Here is a 10,751-nt window from a genome sequence, read left to right as displayed (position 1 = left end):
TGTGAGTGTGCACACATGTATGCATGTCACAGTGCATACATAAATATCAAAGGGCAACTTAGTGGAGTTGATTCTCCCTTTCACTCTGCGGAATCAGGGATTTAATTCCGGTGGTGAGTCTGGCAGATGATGCCGTTAGCCAGTGAGTCATTTTATGACACCTTCACCAGTATTCACTTTGAGATCTTTCTTTTAAAATTTAAGTAAAATATAATTACATCATTCTCCACTCTCTTTCCTCCCTACTATCTCTCCGGTGTTCCCAATCTCTCATAAATTCACAGTCTCCTTTTCTGTGATCATTGTTATATATACACATATAAACAAATAAACATAAATATGTTCTCTGATCTGTCTAGTGTTGCCTGCATGTATGTCAATAGGGTTGACCACTTGGTATTGGATCCAATAAAGGGGCTCATCTCTGAGAAAGCCTAATTCTCTTTCTTGTAACAGATCCTGATGATTTATAGTACTTTATTTATGAGTGTGACCTTCATCATTTATGAGATTTCCTTCATCTATATTGGGATACCAATTGGTATTGAAATTGCGCAGGTCTTGTTTAGGCAGCCATGTTGAGATTTTATGGGTGTACCTTTCCTGTCATAGAAGGCACAATTTCCCAGCAGACTTCTGTCTGTTTGGCTCTTATAATCCTTCTGCCCCTTTTCCTGAGCCTTTGGTCTGGGATCTGGGTTATAGATTATCAGTTGAGCCTGGGAATCACAGTCAGTTATTTTCTTCATTTTGGTCATTTGTGACTTTTCTGTTATGGTACCCAATATCTGCAAATAGAAGCCTCATTTATGAGAGGTGATTTTATAAAAATTCTAATTATTTCTATAGTTTCTCAACATAGATTTTCATTGTTACAATAGAGTAGTAATTAAATTTTGTTAGGTACATACAAAAATATAAAATATATATTTTTATCACCTCCTCTTCCGTGAGAGTTATAAGAATAAGTATTTAGAATGCAGTTAGGAGTTATACTGAATTAGGAAGGTGGCAGTAGTGTTTTCCTCTAAGATTTCTGGCTTCGCTAGTCCTGATGGTTGGCTGATTCTCTCAGTATCAGGCATGATTTTCCTCATGTTGGTCAAGCCTGAAGTCCAATTAGATAGCTGTCAATGACTGTCAAGATATGAACTTTAGGTCTATCTTGCCATGCTGGTTGTTGTTTGGGGACATGGGCATCACAGTGAGGTCGGCTATTGGTTGTCTTTCTCTCTACATGGAGGACATACAGACACTTGGTGCCTCCTTTTATCAACTTTTTCAAATCTTCTGAAGTTTCCATAAATTTCTCTTCAAACTGGAAGCAGAAAAAGTAAAGGTATTCCCGTTAACCCATTCTGTATCACTGGAGACTTTTGAACTTGAGCAGTCTGTGTCTGGTAGAACATTCACAGGAGACTGTTCATGGCCACTTGGAATTCAGACTAGATCCGTCAACAATAGGATGTTGATCACAACAAAGGTACTCAGTCGTGTGGTGCCCCTCCACCCTGACCCCACTGTGTCCACGCATAGGCCCCCAAAAAGTTATCTATGCAGACCACCCATGATTTGAAAAATGATTTTATAAATAGATAGAAATATTGAAGAGAACTTAAGCTGAAATGAAGGCAGAATTGAAAAAGCTAATGATCCAATTAGAAAACTGAGGGAGTCTTAGAAACAGATGATCAAGGATTCTTTTAGCTTGTTTGTATCATGGAAGGTTCTTTCTCCTTCAACTATGGCAGACATTTTTTGCTGTGTACAGCAATCTAGGTTGTCTGTCATAGTCTTTTAGAACTTGGAACGCACTATTCCAGTCTCTTTTGCCTTTCTAAGTTTCTGTAGAGATATCAGCTGTTACTCTTGTGGGTTTTTCTTTTTATGTGACCTGTTATTTTCTCTTGCAGTTGTCAATACTCTTGCTTTGTTTTACAGATGTAGTATTCTAACCAGGGTGTGTGGTGGGGAGTTTTTCCTAGTCTTGTCTATTTGGCATTCTGTGTTTTTCTTGTAACCACATGGGTGTGCTTTCCCTGAAACCCACATCATAGGTTGAAAGATAACCTCTAAAATTCAATGGACACACAAAAACGATCCTGAGCAAGAGTATATGTATACAACATATATTGTAGAATATATATGTGTATATATATGCACACACACATGCATATATATATGCATGCCTAGAAAACAAATGGCCTAATTAAAAATTGCCTATGGATCTGAACAAAAGAAGAAATAAAATTGGCTAGAAAATGTCTTTAAAATTTTTTTCATTGACTTTAGCAATTAGGGAAATAAAAATTAAATCTATTTTAAGGTTTAATTTTGCACCATTAGAGTGGATGGACACAACCAAACAGCTGACAACTAATACTGAAGAGGGTGTGGAGAAAGGGGAACCCTTATTCACTACTGCTAGGATTGCAAACCAGTGAAAACCACTCTGAAAATCAGGGTGGAGAATCCCCAAAATGTAAGAATAAATCCACCATCAAACTCTGCTGTACCATTCCTAGCCATGTGCAGCCCAAAGGACTCAACATCACATGCACAGATATTTCCTCAGACATGTTAGTTACTGCCACTCGACCCACAGTCACTAGGAAATGGAAACCACCCCGTGTCCTTCAGTGTGCACATGACAGAATCCTACTCAGCTGGAGAAGGGATGAAATCCTAGCGGATGGAACTAGACGATATTTGCGTTCAAGTCATCTAGACCCACATAGTCCACACTGCGTGTCCTCTCGCTCCTGTGTTTCCTATTTCCAAATCCTCAGGTGTGACAATGCAGCCTGAAGTCATCACAGAAATGAGACAATTAAAAGGAGACCGTGGGGGGGGGGCACTAGAGAGGAGAATAGCAAGATACAAGTGATGTGAAAGGGAAAATGGCGGAGGGGAGTGAGCAAACGTAGGGGAGAAAGCAGTATAGAAAGAACGGGAGGGAAAGGAACAAATCATGAAATTATGTGAAAACATCATAAAGAATTACATTATTTCATATTTACCTAAAATTACACATGTGTGCTCGCTAGTTTTATGTCAGCTTGACAAAACTAGAGTTATGTAGGAAGAGGGAACCTCAACTGAGAAGATATGGCTTGTAGGCTCACCTGTAGAACGTTTTCCTAATTAGTAATTGATGTAAAATGGTGCAGCCCTTTGTAAGTGGTGGCACCCATGGGAAGGTGGTTCTGTGTGTATAAGAGAGCAGACTGGGGAAGTCTGCAGGAGTCAGCCCGTAACCAGCAATTCTCCATGGCCTCTGCTTCAGTCCTGCCTCTAGGCTCCTGCCTTGAGTTCCTGTCCTGACTTCCCTGGGAGATGGACTACAAGCTGTAGGATGAAGTAAACCCTTTCCTTCCCAAGTTTCTTATGACCATGGTGTTTATCACAGCAACAGAAACCTAAGACAACAGATAGGGTATTTGTAGAACTATATTTTTTCAATGGAGTTATGCACTTGGGGTCATAATGCTCTCCCTCAAAGTCCCAGACTACCTACTACAAGTCTCACTACCAGGTATGAGGCACTCCCCTTTGAGTTGTTGGCCAGAGGCATGTAGGAGACTCCCCAAACAACATAGGCTATTATGTTGTCCTTGAAGGTAAGGGCCCATGGCTAAAGACAGCACACACATCTGACACAGGACTTGGAGGATTCAAGCTGGGACTTCCCTGAAAGCCTCCCCCCCCCCCCCGAGGACTCGCTTCCATAACACCAGCTGGGACTGTGCCAGCTGCCAGGGGAGAAAGGCCACCAATAGCCCTAACTCGCTGTGATGCCCATGTCCCCAAACAACAACCAGCATGGCAAGACAGACCTAAAGTTCATCTCTTGACAGTCACCAACAGCTATCTAATCAGAGCTAAGCCTTGATCAACATGAGGGAAATTGTGCCTGATACGGAGAGAATCAGCCAACCATCAGGACTAGCGAAGCCAGAGATCTTAGATGAAAATATACTACTGCCATCTTCCTAATTCAGTGTAATTCCTAACTGAATTCTAAATACTTATTCTTATAACCAGAGATAGGTATAACTCTCGAGGAAGAGGAGGTGATAGAAATATATATATATATGTATATATACATATACATATATATATATATTTATACTCTTTTATAGGCACCTAACAAAATCAAATTACTACTCTATTATATAGAACTTATTGGAAATCTATGCTGAGAAATTTTACAGGTATATAGAATTTTCTTGACATCACCTCTCATGAATGAGGCTTCTATTTGCAGCAGTTGGGAACCATAACAGAAAACCACAATTGGTCAAAATGCAGATAATACCAAACTCTGGGATTCCCAGGCCAACAAAGGTACATCTACAACTCAACTCCCACAGCTAAAGCTCAGGGAACAATGTGGAAAAAGAAGCAGAAGGATTATAAGAGCCAAAGAGACAGAAGTCTGATGTAAAACTGTGCCTTCTATGGCAGGGAAGCTACACCTGGAAAATCTCAACATGGCTGCCTAAACAAGACCTGAACAATTCCAACACCAGTTGACAGCCCAGTATAGATGAAGAAAACCTTGTGTGCCCCAACCATAAATAAAGTGCTACAAACAACTTGCAACTGTTGAGGGAGAATTTACAAGTTTGTTTTGTGTTTGCTTGGTTGGGTTTTTTTTTTTTCTTTTTTTTTTTTCTTTTGGTTTGTGCTATTCTCTCATTACTGTATTTTCTGGTTTCCTCCATTCAGCCAGAGGGATATCTGGGCAGTTCTGGCCCACCGCGGACATGACAGAGTAACCCAGACTTTCTAGGGTCATTGATAACATCACTGTACTGACAGGTTAACCAACTCCAGAGTTCTGCAGTTCACCTCTGATGGCTGGTCTGCCTTATGAAGATATTTTGAGTTTTCTAATACTTGCAAGTGGAAGCATCTCCAGTACCACATACACAGGCAAACAGCATCAGAGAATGTGCTTAGAGGCTTCTGAGGGGTCAGAGGACAGTGTGGGTCTCTGTTGAAGAGAAGCTGAAGGATGGGGAGTAAGAGATGGGTTAAAACACGTTGAAGTGGGAGAGGAGAAGCCCACAGGGATGTTCTCAACTCCCACTCAACCAGCAACTCAGAGATTCTTCTGGACAAACATCACTGTGTTCAACCATGTCTGTGGGTGGAGTCTGAGATTGATGCAGGTTCACAGTTTAGACTGTGGGAAGTTCCACAGCCAGGTTTTAAGAGTCATAGCTGCCGCAGCTGTCTTTTGGTGACATTTGGTGACACTGAGACTTTGATAAAGAATAAAAGTCACACAGCTATGTATTAAGACCCTGTCTCCAAAAACACTAAATGCAAATAAAATTCAGAAATGTGCAAAGATTCTTTAATTTATTAAATGTGCTAAAAAAAAATAAAGACAACAAAATTTCTAGGCTACCTTGCACCAAACATCTAATGTTTCCCAAGCCCTGCTTCAGCCTGTCCCTTTAAGGCCCCACATTAATTTTGGTACGTTGACCTCTTGCTTCATCGACATTGACTGTCATCTCTGGGCTCATTTGTTGAATTTGAAGGACCTCTGATGTTAATGACCTGGGACTTGAGTTCTCATTTTTTTCTTTTAATTTGGCACACTGTTTGCTTTGGATTGCCTTTTGATTAATAAATACCTATCAAGACTCAAGTGCTTCTTTGGTGAAATTCTGCCCGGCTGGACTCTTCAAGAATTTTCAGCCCTCCTTTGCCTCCAAGATCTGCTCACTCTCCTCTTATGGGCCCAGGGCTGAGACTCTTGCAGCCTGTGGACATAGGCAACTCCTCTCTGCCCATGAGAATTATACACACAATGTACCCTAATCACAGCTGCCCTGAGGGAGTGGTGTGCCATGCAGCACAACCGTATCTCATCCTATCAGTCAGAGCTCAGCTTTCCCTCTGAGACGCTGGGCTCAGAGATAAGTCGGCAAGCATAAGTTAGTGAGCAGGTGAGCCTTGAACTCAGAGTTCCCAGCTCTTCACCATGCAGCGTAAGACCCTGAGCCAATTGGATTTATGTACAGCAAAGTCAATCCTGTGCCACACTGGCTGTTCCTTTCATTTTGTTTTGTGGTACAGAAAGTTGAGGCTATACTTTCCCACACGCTCTCCCACTCTTCTCTATCCTGTGCCTTCTTTTCCACCCTTGGTTTATTATTATTATTATTATTATTATTTCATGTGTGCATGTCTTCGTGTATATATGTTGATTGTATATACAGTTCTCACAGAAGCGGAAGGAGGCATTGGATCGTCTGCAGATGGAGTTGGATAGTTGTGAGTCTCCTGGATGCTGAGAACCAACTGCCATCCTCCAGAGCAGCAATCTCTCTGATCCCATTTCTAATTGGTTACTTCTGTAGGTTTACTTTAGGGACAGTGTCTTAGTTAGGGTTTCTACTGCTGTAGACACCAACATGACCACGGCAACACCTGTAAGGGAAAAGCATTGAATTGGGCTGCCTTACCTTTTTAGAGGTTTAGTCTGTTATCGTCATGGTGCAACACGGTGACATACAGCAGACACAGAGCTAGAGAAGTAGCCGAGTATCCTATGTGTTGGCTTGCAGGCAACAGGAAGTGGGATGAAATACTAGGCTGTATCTTGAGCGCATATGAAGCCTCAAAGCCCACCTCCACAGTGACACTTTCTCCAACAAAGCCACACCTACTTAATAGTGCCACTCTCTTTTGAGGTCATTTTCTTTCAAACCAAATCATTCAGAGTTTCCCTCTGTATTCCTATGTGGCGTGGAACTCCTTCTACAGATCAGATGACCTTGATTGACCCCTTCTGCTTCTGCTGGCCAGGGGCTGAGGTTACAGGCACGTGCCACTGTTGTTCATCAGCTCCCTTCCATCAGGACAGACAGCTCAGTAGTTAAGGGCACTCGTTCTAGAGGAGGACTCGTTTACTTTCCAGTGTTGACAAGGTGTAACTCCAGCTTCAGGGTATCTGAAGCCCTCCTCTCTGGGCAACAGGCACATGTTAGTGTACAGGCATACAGGCAGGCAAACCACTGTATATGTGAACTAAATAGAGAAAGAAAGAAAGAAAGAAAGAAAGAAAGAAAGAAAGAAAGAAAGAAAGAAAGAAAGAAAGAAAGAAAGAAAGGAAGGAAGGAAGGAAGGAAAGAAGGAAGGAAAGAAGGAAGGAAGAAAGGGAACATAACAGAAATCTTTGGAGAAACAGCAGAGGTCCTGGATTGAGAAGAAATACATATGAGTCTAGAATAGCTTTACTGTAGAAAGAAGACTCAAACTACTTTCTATTGCATAGGACCCTGTGGGAAATCATATGTTGAGAAAGAAACAGTGTTGATTTATTTTGAAAAAAATAACTTCAATCAATTTATCAGAAAATAACAAAGAGGTGCTGTACTGAGCCTGTGGTCATCCTTCAGTGACTGGGTTCTTGAGACAAAGGATGAGGGCATCAGGAAAAGAGACAGGTAAGTTTAGATTAGGGAAGTCTTACACAAGCTATGTCTTATGCCAAGGAAGCTTATTAAAAAGTACAGCATCTTTTATACTATTGTTAGGGGAGATATGGGACAAAGTCAGTAGGTGGCTAATCAATGATGTCACACAAAGGGAACACAGGGTTTCTCAAGATCATTAGAGATGTAGCACACAGTGGCCTTGGGACTGATAACTCAAGTCTCTTCAGGAGGAGCAGCCACATTCCCAGAAACCAAAACCTTGACTCCTTTGAGGCCCAGGCCTCCTCCCCAGGCTGACCTTGCCAAGTCCATTCCTGAGCAAGAGCAGAGAATTAGGTTCCTTTTGTCCTTCATTCGGGCTTCTGAGAAAGCCTTAGATTAGTGGAATTTCAGTAATGTTTCTTTCTTTCTTTTTTTGTTTATTTTATTTATTTGGCTTTTTGAGACAGGGTTTCTCTGTAGCTTTGGAGCCTGTCCTGGAACTAGCTCTTGTAGACCAAGCTGATCTCAAACTTACATAGATCCGCCTGCCTCTGCCTCGTAAATGCTGGGATTACAGGCCTGTGCCACCACCACACGGCCTCAGTGATGTTTCTTTTACAAATGTGTGTGCCCTTGTATTTAGGGCATAGACATGGTCTTGAAGGATGTTTCCTGTGACAGATTTGAAATGTCTTTCTTCATGTCTATTGATTAATTTTAGTTTGAAGTCTATTTTGTTAGATATTAAGAGAGCTATACCAGCTTGTTTCTTAGGTCTGCTTGACTGGAGAATTTTTTCCTAACCCTTTATTCTGAGCTGAAGTCTATCTTTGAAGTTGAGGTGTGTTTCTTGTATGCAACAGAAGGACAGATCCTGTTCTCATATCTGTTCTATTAGTCTGTGTAAGACTGGTGAACTCTCAACAAGGCCCAAACATGCTTCTAAAACATGGCTAGCACTCTTCAGAAGCACACATGCACAGAGGCAAAGAGAGAGAGGCTCAGAGTGAGTTGACACAGGGGTGTTGGTGTCCACACTAACTGTCACGCTGGGTCAGAGTATCTGGGGGTTTTATGCCTTTGAACTTCTCTTTCTGAGGTTGGCTCTACCCAAGGCCCTTGGGAGCACGCCAGAACAAATACTTCTCCAAGCCGCACTCCCAGCCCTTAAACTGGGAGTTTAAACAGAGAAAGTTATTTTAAAGGACACATTTGTAGAACCCGTTTCATTTTTATTAGAGATAAAGTTCAGGATTTGCATCACAGAACTTTAACATTTATTATTTCAAAGGTGGGCACATCATGGGCCACCAGAATGTCCTTTCTACACCTGCACATGGTGACACATCTCAAGCACTAAAGGAAAATCAGTCACACACTAACAGAGGATTTCCAGTGTGCTGTACACTTGGCAAGCCTTGGGAACTCAGAACCAAGCCCTGGAGAGCTCCTTGCTCAGGACTTTGTGCTCTCTAGACAGGGACCTGATGGGGGAGCCCAGCATGTGGATGGAGAGGAGCAGGCCCAGCTGAAGCAATGGTGAGTGCAGAGCCTGGGCTGCAGAAAGACTAAAGTGCAGGCAGGCTAGAAGAACAGGGACATGGACCCAGGAACATAGCACCACAGGCATACAGGGGAGGGAGGGCTCTCTTCCTTTCAGGACAGGGACAATGGACTCAGTTTTGAGACAACAGCACCCTCAGCAGAGCTCCTGACTCAGCCCTTGCTGTGCTCTTGAGATCTCCAGTTCTCCCCAGCAAGTCTCCACAGTGCTCTCCTGGACACTCACCTTCCCCACAGTTTTCTTTATCCTCTGCCAGGAGCTCGCTGCCTGTGACATGAACTCTTTCATGAGCTGTGTCAGACACAACTCTTCCTGGAACTGACTGACACATGGACTTGAGACCCTGTGCTGTGCACATGCGCATCACCCTGGAGGGCAGCACTGCTGCTTTGCCAGCTGTTTGTAGAGCAGTGGAGTGGATTCTACAGCTGAGGAGAAATTAGCAGTGCACACCAGGATACAAAGGGGCCAGCCCTGGACACTGGGAGGGTGTGCAAAGTCAGGCAGTGACATGCATCTCTGAAGCCACGGAGGTTAGCATGCAATGATTAATAGCCCGAGATCTATGAACCAATGATTATAACTAAAATCCCAAGTGAACTTGTGGGTCTGTGAGTGAAGTCAGTGACAGATGCCCTTGTTTGTGGATAAGAGCTCTGAGTCTGAACTTGGCAGGAAGTAACTGTAATTCTCACTGTCTTGTAATGACATTGCTAATGGTGACATGACAGCTTCCCCACAGCAGGAACTGCAGAGGTGCACAGATGCAGAGCATGCTGGGACAGTGTGTTGATGGTCATCCAGGTGAAGTTAAGGGTGAATTGTGAAATTCCTTTCTGCCCTTCAGCTCCAGATTATACAGGACAAAGGTTAAGACAGATATCATGGTATTACCAATACACGGGATACAGAGTAAACTGTTCTTCAGCCTAGCCTTGAATTTAAGACAATTTGTAAATTTTGTAATTTAGGAATTACTTAACAAGGTATCTCCTAAACTCAGTAGTTTAAAGTCAGATTTTATTATTCTAGCTGAGGGCTCTGACTCACTTAAGGAAGGACATAGTATATAAGAGCTTATGAAGCTCTTCCGGTCGCAGGCGCTTTGGGAGCCGCCGATTACCGTCCAGCCATGGCCAAGTCCAAGAACCACACCACACACAACCAGTCTCTGAAATGGCACAGAAACGGCATCAAAAAACCCCTGTCACAAAGATACGAATCTCTCAAGGGGGTTGACCCCAAGTTCCTGAGGAACATGCGCTTTACCAAGAAGCACAACAAGAAAGGCCTGGAGAAGATGCAGGCAAATAACGCAAAGGCCATGAGAGCACGTGCTGAGGCCATCAAGGCCCTGGTGAAGCCACAGGTGGTGAAGCCCAAGGTGCCAAACGGCCCCAGCCGCAAACTCACCCGTCTGGCTTTAATTGCTCACCCCAAGCTTGAGAAGCGGATTAGAAGCTACATGGCCAGGGGTCGTAGGCTCCAAAAAACAAAGCCCAAGGTTCAAGCCAAGGCAGAGGCCTCAGCTGCAGCTCAGGCTCCCAAAGGTGCCCAGGCCCCTGTGAAGGCCCCATAAAAAAGGTGTCAAGGTCTGCCAATGTGAAGACAGATGGACTGGTGTGAGCACCTACACAGTATTTGCAGATGTTCAGGACCTTATGCTGTTTTTACAAATAAACTTCAGGCAAATCCTGTAAAAAAAAAAAAAAAAGAAACCCACATCTGTTTGTATTTTTCTCTGG

General features: G+C 43.0%; 1 pseudogene; it reads left to right on the top strand.

The window, feature by feature from the left end:
- The first annotated feature begins 10,113 nt into the window (after positions 1-10,113).
- On the top strand, positions 10,114-10,585 carry LOC101994934 (annotated as a pseudogene).
- Positions 10,586-10,751: the final 166 nt, after the last annotated feature.

The sequence above is a fragment of the Microtus ochrogaster genome, chromosome 5, assembly GCF_000317375.1.
Source record: "Microtus ochrogaster isolate Prairie Vole_2 chromosome 5, MicOch1.0, whole genome shotgun sequence".
NCBI classification, from domain to species: domain Eukaryota; kingdom Metazoa; phylum Chordata; class Mammalia; order Rodentia; family Cricetidae; genus Microtus; species Microtus ochrogaster.
The sequence above is the reverse complement of the archived record's forward strand: the minus strand, read 5'-3'. Positions and strand labels throughout refer to the sequence as shown.